An 18,560-nucleotide genomic window follows, 5' to 3' on the forward strand; every position below is an offset into this window, starting at 1 on the left:
ATCAGGTTCACTTTTTAAAAACTGGGACTATATCTGAAACTAATTTCACAGTTAAGTTATAGTAGTAAAATTACAATGTTTGACTCAAATGAACTCTCTACTTATTTACTGTACTGAATCAGTTCTGCATAGTTCCCAGAGCACGGGCATCTGACTATGTGACATGTGATAATGTGTGGATGGACCTCTATGTACTAAAATGATTATCCCTTGAAATGTTTACTGTATTTTTTTGCACTTAAAATAGTAAACTTTGGTAAATATATGAACGATAACCTATGATAGTATCACGTTCAGTGGTTGAAGTGCAAATTTAGAAATAGCTGTATGGAAAATGTAAGTGAATGGAATAGCGATAGTTTTACCATGAAGGCAGTAGACAAAGTGATGGTATGGCATACGCCACCATATGCAGGGAAGGGCTGGAAAACTTTAGCCCGGGGGGAAAGACTCGACTTATCAGCCTATTTTAAATTTTAAAAAATTCAGGTGGCCCAGTGACTCAGTCCAAAGTAGCCCACAATGGGACTGGCCCGGGGGTCAAATGCCCCCCTGACCCCCAGCCCAGCTTTCCCTTGACCATATGCCAGCCCACTTCCACCACTTCCACCACTGGTCATGTTCAATAAGCAGAAAAAGAGGAAACGATATTGTGCATTTAGCGAATATTAAAACGGAGGGTAATCTCCAAGAACAAATGCCTCCACAGACAAATCTTTAAAACCTGGTACTGTCCTTGGAAATTAGGGACAGTTACCAACTACGTTTGCCTCAGCCAGCTGTTGAGAGCCACGACTTGTAGGCACTCCTTGCTGAGGTCCCTCGTGAAGTTGAAAAAAGCAGAAGCCCACTGGTTTGTTCTTGCAGTGCAGCTAATGATTTGAACGGTATTGTAGGAGTTATAGACAAATTTAACTAAAATAATAACAATGTTTGCTTGCCAACAAACACCTCTTACAACAAGAAACAATTGTCTAACTCTGAGATGCAGCATATGTTACAGTCACGGAAAGTATACAAAACATTATTTCTCCCTTGGTATAAATAAAATCTATTTGCTGGCTGAGTCATTCATGTAGGAGTTGCAAGATGTGTAATAAGCGTCCAATGCCACGAGGATGGAGATAATATATATATTTACACTGCTTTACCTACCACTATTCAGTGTGTTGGAAAAGACAGATAGAAAATGCTTCTTCATTTATGGCGGAGCGGCAGGGACACTGGCAGATTGAGGCAGTCTGTCTAGTAGAGTAGAAAATGTATTAGATACTTTTTCCTAATATTTTTTGATAAATCTCTGCTTATTGAGCAGAGAAAGTTGAAATTTGTATTATATACAAATTATGACAAAGCGCATGTAAAGTAAGACAGTGTATGATATGCACAGACATGATACGTGGCAGAGTCAGCACAAATATTGAGATGCTCAAGCACCCATGCAAATAAGTATTGATTGAATATTCGATGATATGTTCTTCTTAGACAGAGTTATCCCCTCACTCCTTGTGGTAGTAAAATGCCACAGATGTTCTTGGGTGGTAAATTGGGAGAGTAGAAGAGTAAGGCTGGGTACATACTACAGGGTTTTCAGCCGATTATCACCCGATAAGCGACTGTTCAACCCAATATCGTATTAGTGTGTACACTGAAAGGATGAACGATGGTCGTCCCAAAGCTCGTTGTATGGTTTCATTTGCTTTTTAAACTGGACTAAAAATCTCGTTCACCAATGTTGTCTCAGGTATGTATGATATGTGAGGTATGTGACATCCTGTAATAAGTTTTTGTGACATGACACCTACTACTGAATGAGTAGTTTGAAATGCTGGCTATGGGGCGACCCGGAAGCACCTGTGAAGTTGAGTGACCTGTGGACACCTGTGGAACAGAGCAACCCTCAGGCACCTGTGGAGTTGAGTGACCTGTGGACACCTGTGGAATAGAGCGACCCGCGGGCACCTGTGGAGTTGAGTGACCTGTGGAATAGAGCGACCAGCAGGCAGCTGTGGAGTTGAGTGACCTGTGGGAACTTGTGGAATAGAGCAACCCGCGGGCACCTGTGGAGTTGAGTGACCTGTGGACACCTGTGGAATAGATCGACCAGCGGGCACCCATGGAGTTGAATCACCTGTGGACACCTGTAGAACAGAGCAACCAGCGGGCATCTGTAGAGTTGAGTGACCTGAGGGCACTTATGGAATAGAGGAACCCGAGGGCACATGTGGAGTTGAATGACCTGTGGACACCTGTGGAATAGATCGAACAGTGGGCTCCTGTTGAGTTGAGTGACCTGTGGGCTGTGTGCCGGTTCTGCCACGTGATCTTTCTGCATGACTGGAGACTCCCAGCTTAGACAATTGCCATCACTCATATGCAGATCAGGGTTGAGTAGTCACCAGAGAGCAGGTGGGAAGTGCAGCTGAAGTATCTGGTAGGACAGCCTCTCCAGGGTTTGAGGAGGGCGGCCCTGTACACACTTCTAACCACTCCCATCGCCATCTTACATAGCACCTGCCCGGCTGCTCAGCTGCCACCACAACGTTCTGCTCAAGTTCCCTACTGTGCATGCGCTGCCAAGGAGGGAGAGGGGAGGGGGGTTGTGTAATACCTTCCAGTCTGGGCAATAATATTATGCAATAATATTAATAATATATGTTGTAGCTCAGTGTGACATGACATTTGGCTTACATTTTCACCCCTACCCGGCATGTTCATTGTTTGGAACTAATGGTGCTGAATTGCAGATGGATCCACTTTGTGTAATTAAAATCGTGTGAGTGTGTACGCATGAATCGGGATGCTGATCAGGACTTTAGTGTGTACCCAGCCTAAGTCTTCTTATATCTGACAATCTACACAAGAAAGTCACACACAAAAATGAATGTTCAATTTGGCTATAAAATGTAATTGGCCAAATTGGACGAAATCTTGCCTTTTAGTCCCTCTTGAGTAGTTGTAGTGGGATATATTTGAAATGTCAACAGTGAAAACATTGACATTCAAAATGTTGACACTATAATGTTGACGGTCAGAATGTCGACACAGTTAAAAGATCGACACTCAAAATGCCAACAGGTTGTAAAATGGACACTCACAATGTCGGCAGAAAGCATTACATTTAAACTGCCGTCAGCAATACTGCTGGCAATACAGTAAGAAGAAAAAAAAGCGGAATAAAAATACTTGTGTTTCCCCATTCCCCAACGGTTTAACCACCTCTAGTGTCCCCCGCTAGCAAAATCAGTGGGGACAAAAAGTGTGTGGTCACCCCAATGTCACTATTATAAGCACTAGGCTTTGCCAGCTGGAGCTGGTGGTACTATATCAGGGACCCGCAGCGTTGGGGTCCCCCTGGCATAACTACAAACCAGCCCCACGCTTTTTGTCCTCCCGACTTTGCTAGTACTAGTCTTTTTTAACATTTAATTATTATTTTTTTTAGATGTATTGACGGCGGTTGTGTTTCACTAGCTTGTTACCATAGTATAACATACCGAAGACCATCTCTTACCTATCTGGTGCTTATCCAAATTGAGAAAGTGACAGTTTGGGTTAAAATGGCGCACACAAAAAAAGTGTGCCACTTATGGTCTATTCTAGAGCTGTCACTTTTCTGCTCACAGCTTTCTGTTTTCTCTACCAGTTTATCTCTCACACCATCTCCATCCAAGAACTATTTTCTACAGTCAGCTCTTTCCTTTGAATCCCGTGCTCTCTGTTTGTTTTCCCGCTCTCCTTTTTTCCGCTCCCCAAATATTTTTCTTTTGCCTTATGAGTCTTTTTTTCAATCTCCAGCTCATCCCTCATTTCTTCCATGTCCCATGTTATAATTCTCTCCCTGTTCCAGGGATACAGGCCTCTTTTTTATTTCTCATCATACCATTAGACACCAGATGAGAGCTACACTAAGCTTTCCTTATGTTAAAGCTGCGGTCAACTCAACATATGCCAATAAATACGCTTTTTTTTCGTGCATCTTTTCCCTATATACATTCTGAGTGCATATACGTCCACCTCTAAATGAGCCCATATGTGCAACAGGAGTGCTACTGATGATGTTACCTAGGAACATTAGTTAGCGGATAGTGTCAAATAATTATAATCTTTCATAAAAGAAAATTTTATATCTAAGCATTGGAGCTGACCAGATACCTATTTCGGGGTAATGGTTAGCTTCTTGGCATTGCCAGCTGACTGGTTTGCCCGAAAGCAGTCTTATGTGTCAACCTGCATCTTGGTACCCTAAGTTGGTATGAAATCATCTAGGCAATTAGTGGGTAAAGTAAAGAGACTTTATGGTCACACACAAGACATAGGGTTATAGCACTCTATAATTATAGAACAACTACCACTGGGTCACCGCATCAAATTTAACTTAAAATGAGCAATAGTCACCATTCCTTGGTAGTGCTGTCATGATTGACATTGCTGAGTCACGATCTTCCACTCCTCTACTAGCAAGGCAGGGTCCAAGTCCAATGTCCTCCTGCTTTTGGCAGGAACATAAGGTAAGAAGGTCCACAGAGGCTTCCATGATCAGAGTAAAAAACGCGAACTGTCCCAGCAAGAGAGTGAGCTGCCAGAATGATGCCTTCTTTTGTGCCCAGACTGGTTCCCACTGAGGTGTGGCATCACTAGGGTACTACAGCACACCACAGGGAGAATGCCAATGAACCTCCCCACAATTCTCTGGTAACAGCGGGGCTCCCTAGAGTGAGCAGCTCCAGGCAGTCTAGCACAAGAAGAGGAGCACACAGTATCCGCGTAATATTCAAAGAGAGCATAATTCACATTAACCCTGCAAACAGCCCTAGTCTTCCCCTGTTTATCCATATGTAGTATTTTCTGGGGTGAATGGTCACGGGACTGACTGACACTTCCGACGCAACATGGCAAACCACAAAGTACGCAAACTCCTATGTCATTTTTAATTTCATTATTTATTGTAAGTGATATAGTTGACTTTGATTCCCATCTTTTTACACATTTAGGAATTTCCTTTACATTAATAATTGTTTATATGGACTGCAAGAAGGTCAAGGAAGTGAATGTTCTTATTAATTAAAATCCCCTAGTCACCACTTCCATACTTGGGTTCCTATGTCTCATGTGTTTGTAATACATCACTTGGTCTATGCTCTTAGATTAAAAAGGGGGGATCCAATTTAACAAGATTTCAATCATACCGCTTCTCTGGTCTCAGAAGCTGAACGGGAATGATCCGATATTAAACAGAGAATGTAATCAGTTCATGTAATCTAACTGGTGTGAAAGGGTCACCAGAGCAAAATAACAAACATATGGATCATTTAGAGAATTTATAGCAATCTGGCAGAGACATAGAACAATCCGATCTAAATTTAATTGGATTTTCATCAGATTTTATGTTTGGCATAGATGCCTGATCATGACCTCCAGTAATCTGCCATTTTGGCACAGAGAGTCTTTGTATCATTTTTCTCCATTAAGCAACCATTTAACTAATAGAACAATAATTCTGTCTATTTTTTTATAATTTCCAGGAGAAATTCCTTTAAAAATGTTCACATTTTATTTATCCTCCCTGATGGCATAACATAACACATAATGTTCATTATATGTGTTTGCTTATCCAATACTGCTTGATAGTCAGATATATGAGATTGAAAGAGCAATCATTTTTATGAATAATACATGATAAATAAAAATAATTAGTAATAATAGTAAGTGTTATATTAAGAATAATGTTCTATTTGTAATTAAGCTGGTGAGCTGACAGTGGCGTACAATGTTCTTCATAATAATAAAGAATGCTTTTCTGGGCAAAACCATGTTGTATTGGGGGGAGCTAAATTTAAAAGATGGGGACAGATTTATAGTTGGAATAGGGCATGTCCTAGGTCAACTTTAAATTTAAGTGTAAAAATAAAGCTATCAAGTATCTGTGTGCTACATGAAAAAACAGCCAGTATTTAGCGTATGTGCAAAATAATAAACTAATTTGCACCCCTTGCATTGTAACATGTTTTGTCCCTGAGAACATTTATTCCTTTTTGTTTTTCCCTTACTTTCCTTAATCCTCATCATCATCATCAGTTATTTATATAGCGCCACTAATTCCGCAGCACTGTACTCTCTGCTCACTCATGTCCCTGCCCCATTGGAGCTTATAGTCTAAATTCCCTAACATACACACACACACCGAGAGAGACTAGGGTCAAATTGTAAATCACATGCAATCAGATTCTAGCTGTTATTTTTCTATCCCAAATATTTATTAATTATTATTATTATTACATACAGATATACTGACAACTTATGTTGCAGTTTCTGTTCTTCAGTTTGAATCCTTAATTGGCAACTGTGAAGATACTGGGTTTTCTGGCCCAATTCTGCCCACTTAACACTGGCTGGCTACCCAGGGGTCCCTTACTATGCCAGGGAAGCCTACCTAGTACCTCCTAAGGTTCCTATAGTCACTCAGGCAAATGCAGTTAGAAAAGTCCAACAGTACATATATTGAAATAAAAACAACACTAGAATATTATATACAAACAGTAAATAATGCCAGGCAGGTTTACCACATCATCTGTCCTTATCCCACTAGCTTAAGGAATTACAGTCACCTGGCTGTCCTAACTTGAAACCCAGTGGATCTGCAGATGTAGTCCACTGGTAGAGAACAGCAACTCAACACCAGATCTTGCACCTTCCAGAAATCAAGACACAGAATGCACAATTTCCCCCCCCTGTTTATATCTCGGGTCAAATTTTCACAGTGCTTTTCCCTCCCTCGGCAAACTCCTGGCTCTCTCCCTCTTAAACACTGGTGAGTGCTGGATCAAGTGGTTGGAGATGAGCTGTGCTTCCACTGAGAACAATGGATACTAATTGGCCTTCCCCACATCCAGATATAGGATAGCAATCAGCCCCTCACCTGTGTCCTGGAACTTGGTCCTTACCCATAACCCACCTAGCTTCACTGTAATATCAACAATATACAATAAACAATATGCATATTTACAATGAGCTACAATGTCCCCTTATCCACATGTAATTAGATATTGCATTTGTATTCTGGTGAGCTGGGAAACATAAACAGGGCTATAAAAAGTACATGTTGTAAAGCTAAACATTTTGTGAGAAATGAGGGACAAGCTGGTTGAGAGGATATCAAGCTCGTTTTGTCACAGCAACCATACCTGTGTGCATTATGTTATAAGCCATGGCAGTTTCTGAGCACGTTCTAGGTCACAGGTTGTCCATGCACCTAGTAGCTGTCTAACAGGTGGCTGCAATTGCGAATCTGTGAGCTTGCATGTAAATGCTGCAATCATTCCCTGCATTACTGCAAATTTGGGTAAGCATTTAAATAATAGATGTGCATGTCTTATATTGTTTGTCATCACCTATTTAAGGCTGGTTGCTTTAACACAGATCTAAAGTGTTAACAGGGAGTAATGGTAGTACTTGTTAATGTATATGCCCAAGCTGTGCTTAGTAGCAGGCCTATCATAATACCAAAGGTTACCCTTTGGCTATTTTGGTAGCAAAAAGGACAGAACAGAGGTTATAACGTGGGGCACTCTAGGATACGAGGTTAATGAAGGTGTATGTAATAAAAGGCAAATATTTTCCCTTGCATAACGGCGGAGAGTGCGTAGACTACTCCCTCACCAGATCCGCGGTTCCTGGCTGAATTTCAAGTTCCTCAGTACTGCTGATTATTAAATATTTTTTTGCGCCCAGGCAAATGTAAAGAACATGCAATTCATTTTACACAGTTCACCAGCAGAGATATAATGTTTTTATGAAAATTACACAGTAACACTATACCACTGCTACATAAAATAACTGTACAAATACAACTACATAAACCTTGCTGCAATTTTTCCTTTCTCTATAAACCTTTATTTATATAATGTCAACATATTAAGCAGTGTTTTATAGAGAAAGTTTAATTTCATCTGTCCCGGCTTACAGTCCAAAGGCCTGATTCATTAAGGAGCGTTAAGCAAAAAGGTAAGTAAATTTTCTTACTCAAGTTTTCTGGACAAAACCATGCTGCGATGCAAGGGGTGCAAATTAGTTTATCATTTTGCACATAAGGAAAATACTGGGGTTTTTTTTTATGTAGCACACAAATATTTGAAAGCTTATTTGTACACTGAAATTTAAAGTTGATCTAGGACATTCTCTACCCCAATGATAAATCTGCCAATACGTTTTAAATTTATCTCCCCCTCCAATGCAACATGGTTTTACCTTACTTCCTTCCTTAATGAATCAGGCCCCAAATGTCTACCATACAAATACATTCAAACAAGGGTTACTTGTGTCAGAAGCCAATTAACCTACCAGTATGTTTTTTCTACATGAGTCCTATCTACTTTTACAGCTACTCCAATATTGTCCACTCCAAATACCACCACCTGTGGCTCTTATCGCTACTTCCATCCTATCTTATCTGAGATATGAGAAACCGATCTAGGTTCAATTTAAGAACAAGAAACCAAGTAACCTCTTTGTTGAAAATGTTAAAATGTATCGTGTTTATTTCATTGACATCTTTCAGGCAGCACGTGCCCTTAATCATAGCTATGATTCAGGGCAGGTGCTGCCTTGACACGCACCACTCTCATGTTTTAAAGATGTAAATTAAATAGAGAAGATTTATTTTTTAACATTTTCAACTAAGCAGTTCCTGGAATGTTGGCTTCTTGCTCTTGTTATCGTACAGGTGTATAGAGTTGCACAGTCGTGCAGACACAATTTCTGCTTAGAACTTGATTACTCCTCGGGCTTCTGGACAGGTTGCTACTGTTGACTCTTTGTAATTATTAATGTTGTACTGCTAGGATGTTCTAATTTTACGTAGTCAAACTAGGAGGTTGAATTATGCAAGCGCAACTATTTATCTACAGAAGTGTCTCTGTACCTTCAGGTTTGTGTACAATTTTTTTAGGATCTACTGTTGTGTTCCTTCCCCACTATGTACCCCTCCTTCCCTTCCACCGTACCTCACATCCTTCCCCTACCCTTCTTTATTTCTGTACCCTTTTGAAACTTGCAAAACCTAATAAAAAATTTCAGTAAAAATAAAACAGAAATTGATTACTCATAGTTTGTAAATTACAGTGGACTTTAAATTTGTTTGTCCAATTTAGACTACCCGTGTATTTAAAATGGATATACAAGTCATTCAGGGCCTCCTTTAGAGTTGGACGTATGTCAGTTTTTGAGGCATAAATATCCGCATTTCCATACTGCGCATGCATACCAAAATGCGTCTACATCTAGGGTTGTGTGTATATTCGACTTGCAGCCACTTCTGTCTGGAGAATAGTCTGGATTAGCATACACTGGACACAGCAAGGACATTCTCTTGAGATGCAACATAATTAAAAGTTAACGCATCCTCGGATATGTCTCTTGCAGGTAGTGAAGAGCTGGTCTAGAGATACCCAATGATGATGATGATGCAAGCAGTAGCACTAGCTACACCGCTCTAATTGGCTGCTTGTGTATTGATCCCTCCAGCTTATGGCACTTCAATCATTGGTGCTATGATCAATATCTGATCAATAAATATATATTTTTGTGCTTTAAATAAAGACCATTAGTAATATAAGAAAAACAGAAAGAACACACAGACAACCCACATTGACTTGTACAGATAGTATCACCTATTTGTTCATTGCAAATTAAGCATAAAACCTTATAAATTTCACTACAATGAGTCAAAAAAAATACCGTTCCCAAAGCAATGAATTGTTTCCAAGTAACGACTTGCTAGGTAAAACAAGGGTACGCCTACTGTCATGGCCAAAAGTTTTGACAATGACACAAATATTATTTTTCACAAAGTCTGCTTCCTCGGTTTTTATGATGGCAATTTGCATATACTCCAGAATGTCATGAAGAGTGATCAGATGAATTGTAATTAATGTAAAAGTCCCTCTTTGCCTTGACAATGAACTTTATCCCCAAAACAACATTTCCACTGCATTTCAGCCCTGCCACAAGATGACCAGCTGACATCAGGTCAGTGATTCTCTCATTAACACAGGTGAGAGTGTTGACAAGGACAAGGCTGGAGATCACTCTGTCATGCTGATTGAGTTAAATTAACAGACTGGAAGCTTTAAAAGGAGGGTGATGCTTGAAATCATTATTCGTACTCTGTTAACCATGGTTATCTGCAAGGAAACACGTGCAGTCATCATTGCTTTGCACAAAAAGTGTTTCACAGACAAGGATATTGCTGCTAGTAAGATTGCACCTAAATCAACCATTTATCGGATCATAAAGAACTTCAAGAAGAGAGTTTCAATACTTGTGAGGAAGGCTTCAGGGCACCCAAGAACATCCAGTAAATGCCAGGACCGTCTCCTAAAGTTGATTAAGCTGCGGGATCGGGGCACCACCAGGACAGAGCTTGCTCAGGAATGGCAGCAGTCAAGTGTGAGTGCACCTGCACGCACAGTGAGACGAAGAGGATGGCCTGGTGTCAAGAAGGCCAGCAAAGAAGCCACTTCTCTCCAGGAAAAACATCAGGGAAGCACTGATATTCTGCAAAAAATACAGGGATTGGACTGCTGAGGACTGGGGTAAAGTCATTTTATCTGATGAATCCCATTTCAGAATGTTTGGGGCATCTGGAAAAACGCTTGTCCGGAGAAGGAAAGATGAGCACTACCATCAGTCCTGTGTAATGCCAACAGTAAAGGATCCTGAGACCATTCATGTGTTGGGTTGCTTCTCAGCCAAGGGAGTGGGCTCACTCACAATTTTGCCTAAGAACACAGCCATGAATAAAGAATGGTACCAGAACAACTTTTCTCAACCATCCAAGAACAGTTTGGTGAAGACATATGTCTTTTTCAGCTTGATGGAGCACCTTGCCATAAGGCAAAAGTGATAACTAATTGACTCGGGGATCAAATCATAGAAATATTGAGTCCCTGCCCCATTGGATCTTACAGTCTAAATTACATAACATACACACACACACACACACACACACACACACGCAGAGTAGGGTCAATTTGAAAGCAGCCAAATAACCTACCAGAATGTTTTTGAAGTATGGGACGAAACGGAACACCCAGAGGAAACCTACGCAGCACAGGGAGAACATACAAGCTCTACACAGATAAGGCCATGGTTGGGAATCAAACTCATGACCCCAGTGCTGTGAGGCAGAAGTGCTAACCACTAAGTCACCATGCTGCCAATCAGAAACTTGTGTTCATTGGTCGAGCTCGCACAAGGTTTACAGAAGCCAACTGCTTATTGTTTGATATGTGTTGCTGCCCTGTGCATGTCAGTACCTATGTTAATAAACAGCTCCTTTATTTTCCATCAACAGAGCAAACTTTGCATCTCCCACATGCAAATATGCAAAGATATAAAATTCGCTTAAATTATGCCCATGTATTTTATAAAACATTATGCCATATACCGCATGATCATATAAGGCCTAATTTAGAGATAGGAGTAAGCCACAAGGTGCAAAAACATGTTGTGCTGTGGGGGGGGGGGGGACAAATAAAATGTGTGGACAGATTTAGAATTGGAAAGGGGCACATCTACTAAATCAACTAAAGCTGTGTAGTAGTTACGTGTTACAGCCAAAAGTAACGTTGTTGTCCTTGCATGCAAAAAAAATTGCATTTGCACCACTTCCATCGTCACATGATTCACCCAGGTGCAAATTTGAACTGTTTAGCGAGATTGGCTACAAACTCATAGTATGTTTCATTTATTATAATCATCATTTATATAGTGCCAGCAGATTCCGTAGTTCTTTACAAATGGGAACAAAGACAGTAATAAAACAAAACTGGGTAATGCAGAGAGGTAAGAAGTCCCTGCTCGCAAGCTTACATTCTATGTAATCAATCTTTATTATGCATTATAAGCGTGAAGACGCAAGAAACCTCCTAGTAACCCTACACTAACTTGTGTAACAGTAACTGTCATTCACCAGGGATTTTTATTACCAGGCCACATTCTGTCTTATATCCACTAACAATGCAAGTAGTTGTATTAAAATATGTTCTTTTGCCATAAGCGTGTCTGTGTACCATTTCCAGGAATTTGTTACAGCTGTGATTGTCAGCTAGAGAAAGTCTATTTGTTAAAATTTGCATACTCTTCACAATGTAAATCCTGGGCAGCTTGTTACAGTAGGCCAGTTGTAAATTCTAGTATGGAAATGGATGTGATCCTATTTTTTTTGTTTAAGATTGTTGTTGTATTTGTACATGCAAATACTGTGGCGTGTATAATGTATATACTGAAGGAAAACAGTCTCATAGAGCACTTCATAAACTGCAAGTCTCACATAGAACAGACTTATTTATCCTTTTTAAGGGTGGTCATTGTCCTTCTGTGCATCTGATGACCCCCAAAAAACCCCCCCAAAAAAACAGAGAGAGCGCAGCAGCTCCGTTTCGTCAGCTCTGTCCTATACAGCAGCCGCGGCGCTGTCCAAGAAGCGTCCGCGGCGGTGCTGTATACACTACAGCACCGCCGCGGACGCTTCTTTGACAGCGCCGCGGCTGCTGTATAGGACAGTGGCCACTTAGTTAGCGCAGGGGGGGGTTTCTAGAGACTCAGAAACCCCCCCTGCGTGCGCCACTGTATGCCGCTCTCACACCTTCAAAATAACGGTTTAAAAGGAAATACGTAAAATTAGAACTGGACAATTCTTGGTTAGTCTAATTGCTGACGCTCCAGCACAGAATGGCAAGACTGCATTTCCAAATACACAACATCGAAACCAAACATGAGACAGGTAATACACAGATTTTCACACGTTTCATGAAAAAGCCCACCCAAAAAAAAAGACGAAAGAGAAAATATTATACTTGTTTTGCTGAAATCTAGTACATTTGAAAATCCTCTTTCAATCCACAAAGTTGTGCCTTGCCCACGCAGTTTTGATATGATAGCAAAAATAATAAATAAGTTCAAAGTGGCTGCAGCACAATAAATATATGCATATGGATATTCATACATCTGTGAAAATGAATTACCATATACATAAAAGCGTGCAGACATATTTGCTTAAGTGATAAATGGTCAAAAATACAAGTGATGAGCTGCACGCTGATGGGTTCATTAAAGAGCAATGTCCCTGAGGCTGGCTTTAGTCTAGGTCACGCGTTGTCGAATGGGGCTCAATTGTCCACCACAAAGGCCACCTAGGGCTGATTAATCGCTGTTCTACTTTAACTACCATAATATGAATTATCTGACCTTCAGCAGCTGGAGGTATTCAGTCCTACAACCACTCCTGGATGTGTAAATTTTGTATTGTTAGAAATGTTTATATCTCTACTTCAGTAGGTTATGTTATAAGATGTCCAAGTGAATAAATGAAGAGGAGATTCTACTGTCAACTGCTATATTGAATATTTTAATGTACGCAAATACTTTACATGTTGACTCTAGCCTGTATGTAAAATTACATGCAAATGGACACCGCAGAGTAGAAAAACTTATACAACGACAATTAGTACCAGAGACTGATACACCTAAACACAAGCTATATAAAACTATATTGCTTTTCTTAGCCACAATTAGGATTCTGCACAATTTGAAGTCATCCTGTGGTTCAGGACAATGGTACCATATTTTACTGTATTTGAATTCAGTGCAAAGATTGAAGTGTCAATCTGGGATGCAATAAAGGCATTAAGGGAAAGGAAAACGGATCTATTTTACTCTTTACGACAGTTGTACAGATCAGCAATATGAAGACAAACATAAATAACTCCACACCTCCTGCATCAAAATGTGTTAGTGTTCTGGAGAGTTGCAGTTTTCTGAGCCCTGTCTGATCCACTCCTTTGCGTTTACAGAAAGTGAACACATTGGGAAAGCATTAGTGACCCTCCAATATCCCCAAAAATGCAATAACACAACACTTTGTTATTGCTTGTACTTACATTTATTAATACAAGTACAAACCCCAGAGGGTATGAACATTAATGAGTTTCAGTGTTAACGTGATGTGGAGTATGCTAGCGCTATATCAACATCATCATCACCATTTATTTATATAGAGCCACTAATTCTGCAGCGCTGTACAGAGAACTCACTCACATCAGTCCCTGCCCCATTGGGGCTTACAGTCTAAATTCCCTAATACACACATACAGACAGATACAGCCTAGGGTCAATTTGTTAGCAGCCAATTAACCTACCAGTATGTTTTTGGAGTGTGGCAGGAAACCGGAGCACCCGGAGGAAACCCACACAAACACAGGGAGAACATACAAACTCTTCACAGAAAAGGCCATGGTTGGGAATTAAACTCATGACCCCCCCCCCCCAGTGCTGTAAGGCAGAAGTGCTAACCACTACGCCAATGCTATTAATTATAATAATATTAATAATAATATACAGGTCAGCGTAAAACAGCTTTAATTTTTAAACTGTGCCCATTGTGGTCCCCCCTTGCACTTGTCTATCCTTCACAGAGCTTTTAAATACACTACTAAAATGTTAGTATCAGTAATGAAAATGATACTCCAAGGCCAAAGCTGAATGAAATAGTCTGATATGAGGAATATACGTCTTATATATATATATTTATATATATATATATATATATAATAGATATTTATATATCTTATATATATTTGTTTTACTCCTCTGTAACTGAGAATTGGGCTGCACATATCTCCCTGACACTGCCTCAGCCATGATTGTGAATGAGCTGACAAGTATAAAGGCTCTGCCCCCCCCCAACCCTCCTGCCATTCCCTCTCTCCTTCCAGTCACTGCACTAAGCGTGCTCCTGCCTCAGTGCAGCGTGGTGACGTCACTACACGGGCCACGCCCCCCACCAATCACTTAGCACCGCCCGGTCCGTGCGTGGGGTTTCCCGGCGCTGTCCGCAGGGTTACCGCGCCCATCTCTGCTCGGTGGCTGAAGGGATCTGAGGGGGACGGCGGTTTTTTGTTGCGCGTTGGGGATTTTTTTTTTCTTCCCCCTTCCCCCGCTTTAGTGCTCGGAGACGGCGGCTAGTGCGGGGAGTCACACACACACCGACACCGAGGAGGGATACAGCGGAGAGAGAGAGCGTGAGAGGAACGAGAGGTCACCGCCCAGAACGTCTCCCCGTCCCGTCCCCCCCTCTCCTCCTCCCTCAGGCCGCCCCTCACCTCCCAAACGCCCTCCTAGTATCGGAACACGCCGCGGGCCTCTGGGGGAAGGAGGACTCGGTGCCAGCGGATTGCAGCCCTTGGGGCCGGACTGAAGAGAGAGAGACGGCGAGAGGCCGCGGAGAGGGCACTAACCCCTGACCTAGCGGTGGATGGTCACACATTGGGCGGGCGGCAGGTAAGACGAGTCCCCCCCTACGGCCTCCTCAGCTTCCCTTCCCTGGAAGTGCCCCTCACCCACCCGTGTGGGCGAGTGCTCGGTGCAAGATCCTTACCGACTCCCCCTAATAATCCGCTCCCACCACCTCCTGTATTATATTATAGATTTAATATCTCTCCCACCCCCACCAGACCGCACGGAGGGGAAGCCAGCTGTTTATGGGAAGGGGGGGGTAGAGGGGATTTTACCCCTTTACTATGTTTATTGCTGGTGGCTCCTGTTCTTCCTCCCTAGGACAGCGGATAGAGGGGAGATTTGCATCTGTTTTCCACAGAACTAGCTGTATTTTTGCATCACCAGTGCAGGGGTTGTATTGTGGGTGGGGGGGCTTGTGTGAAATCTCTTAGCATCTGGATTGTGGGTGCATCATTTAGTAATCCTGGGGGGGGGGGTGTATTAGAGGACACACAAGCTCGGAGGGGTTGTTTAGTAGGGACTTTGTGCCCGGAATTCGTTCTTTACATTGCTGGCTAGGGCCATGGCTTATTGGCTAATTATTCCAGTAGACTAGCAATCTGTGTGAAATCTGTGCATGTGTTTTTGCATGAAACATGCATGACCAGTTTCCTGCATGTTCAGGGTGTTGTGCTGCATAATTTATATCCTCTTGGAGCTACTGGGTGCGAAATAATGATATATTATTTTTTTTTTTACCCTGGAAGGCAGCAGGGGAAAGGGAGGGACCTGCAAGGCAGGAATGTCATGGAGGATGGGGGGGGGGTGGGGGGAAACACACAAACCAGGTCTGTGACAGTCAGCTTGGGGTTGTCTTTTTTTTATTTTTGTTCAACTTCACTTTCATAGTAAGCTCTTTAACTAGGGTTAGTGTTTTGCCAAATGCTTTGAGTATTTGCTCTGTTTTGTTGGTACTGTCTAACAGATGGGAGAGGATATTAAACCCCTCTCTGGCTGCATATGTGTAAAGAATGCATTGTAGGCTGTCAAGGCAGCTTCAGAGTTTAAGTGCAGGCTGTAAATGTGCAGCCAAGGTTCATTTTGCTTATCTTCCCTTTTGGTCTGTGTATTTCTCTGACAGGAAATGGTAAAATGGGGAAGCTGACTTATAACCGTTAAATCCTGCCCCATATAATCTGCAGTCATTATGCGGCCCAGAAACAGCTGATAACCACCCTAGCAAACAGCTGTATAATCCTTATCGAGATATTAGTTTTGATAAGGCATTCAGGGGACTGTAATTGTTCATCTTTGTGCACATCTGGTTGCAAAGAGACTGGAAGAAATCCTAATGAGGGGAGTGGTTAATAAGAATTACTAGAAGGTGGCTGTTTTTAAGTGGTGAATGAATGGGAAGTGTCAGATCCTAGGCCCAGTTACTGCAACAAGATGGCGTCTCAGCATTTCGTTTGTACATGTTAAACTCCTCTTTCCTTGTGTGGCAAGGCAGCCTCGTTTCCCGTCTTGGCCTTGCATCTCCTTTTGTTACCATTTTCCGAGTGGCAGGTTTGAGCACACAACAAACTGTCATTTATATACATTTTTTTTTTTTTTCATATGTGCATCGGTGCATTTTTTTCTCCTCCCTGAATTCTATTTCTAGTCTCCAATCCACAATACAATACCAGAAGGAGGCGTATGGATCCACGATTAATAACATTCTTTAGGCATTGATTGCGTGTGATGTTAACTAGATGTTTGCACATTTCTTGTTTTTGAGGGTTATTTTTTCCTTTAGCATGACTATGTGGGATCTTTGCACCATTATCTAATGCAAGGATAATTCTGCCTGCCATAACTAGTTGGATATTAGCTGTTTTATATCTGCTGCAAGTAGATAAAAATACATAGAACAGTGATTTGTTTTGAATGTTTGAGATCCACTATGGCACTTTTAGATTTACCTTTATTTGATATTCATGGATTTCAAAGCACTTTCATTACTAATCGTTCAACACCCCCCCCCCCCCCCCCCCCCCCAAATATATACATTAAATCAACCATGCGTTAGATCTGGCTCCAAGTGCAGGTTAATACATATAATTCAAGGTTTGACTAGTTTCTAATTTATGACAAACTTATGGGTGGAACTCTTCTAAATATGCTGAATGAGAGCAAGCTTAACTGCATTTCCTTTTTGTCATGATATGTTCTATAACATACTAGTGCTGTGCATGAGCTTGGAATGTGACAGCAGTACAAAGTTGTGTATAAAGGTTTCTTGGGTAACATAAAGTCAACTATTACTTGACCAATTCTGCCCTTGTCTCCAATTTAATAAAAGTTCTGCAAGTACATAAAATAGACAACCCAAAGTTAATATTTGACATAAATGTAAGATTTATTTACTATTGTTACAGTGAATTATTTCTTTCCCCCTTCATCGCAAAGATCTGTAGCCACTCTTGCAGCTCTAAGATGCTGTCTAAAGTAATGATATGGGACAAAACGCTCTAATAATAAAGCCCGTTTCAAGGGTTATGCTGAAGTTCTAAGAATTTGTTACCTAGGGGACATGCTAATTCCAAAAGCTGACTTGACTTGCCCAAGCAATGTCTAAAGACTCTTGTACACATGCGCTTGGAAAATGTTTACTAATGCAAATTTTCCATTTTGTGCACTTTATTACCAATATTATATTGTAAGCTCTTGAATGCAGGTCCTGCTTTCCTCCTACATTAAATGCTCCCACCTGTGTTCTTGTATCATTCCTCTTACAACTCCTGTGTATGACACTTGTTTACCTTGTTTAGTACACTTATGCTTAATGTCTTGCATTTATACTTCTCGAATGGCCTGTAGTTTGATGATGATAAATGGGGTACATTGCTTTCTAAAACTGGACTCTGTGTGAAGATTTAGAAGGCAAGGGTGAGAATGAGCCCATAAGAAACAATTCATCTTATTTTTAATGTGCTTATCAAGCATTAGTTTGTAGGTAAAAATTGCAACTTTGGATAGTTGCAGACAAAGCTTTTAAAAGTACATTGGTAATATAGCAAAAAGTGTAGAAAAAGAAACAAAACTATAAAACCTGTACTGGCAATTTTTAGGGCTTTTAGGTCAACCTTTGACAGGTTATTGGGGTCATTGGGAAAGTGTGACTATTTTCTCTACTTGTCTTATAAAAATCAGGCTTTATATTAAATATTTAGACTAAAATACAAAATACATTGTGAAATGTGTTCAGATCTTGTTGAGCCAAATAAAAAATGGCTCTATAG

The 18,560-nt window shown here is 41.1% G+C and overlaps 1 protein-coding gene across 2 annotated transcripts in view; it reads left to right on the forward strand.

Annotated features, from left to right (window-relative positions):
- Nucleotides 1-18,560, forward strand: part of GNB1 (G protein subunit beta 1) — an 85,617-nt gene that overhangs the window by 32,397 nt on the left and 34,660 nt on the right. Inside the window, exon 1 of one of the 2 annotated variants that reach the window (XM_075189692.1) lies at nt 14,880-15,339. The exons of the other annotated variant lie outside the window; for it this stretch is intronic. The gene's annotated coding sequence lies outside the window, so the exon portion shown is untranslated. Of the gene's footprint in view, nt 1-14,879; nt 15,340-18,560 lie in introns of those variants that run through there. 2 annotated transcript variants of the gene reach the window in all.

The sequence above is a fragment of the Mixophyes fleayi genome, chromosome 11 (assembly GCF_038048845.1).
Source record: "Mixophyes fleayi isolate aMixFle1 chromosome 11, aMixFle1.hap1, whole genome shotgun sequence".
Taxonomy (NCBI): domain Eukaryota; kingdom Metazoa; phylum Chordata; class Amphibia; order Anura; family Limnodynastidae; genus Mixophyes; species Mixophyes fleayi.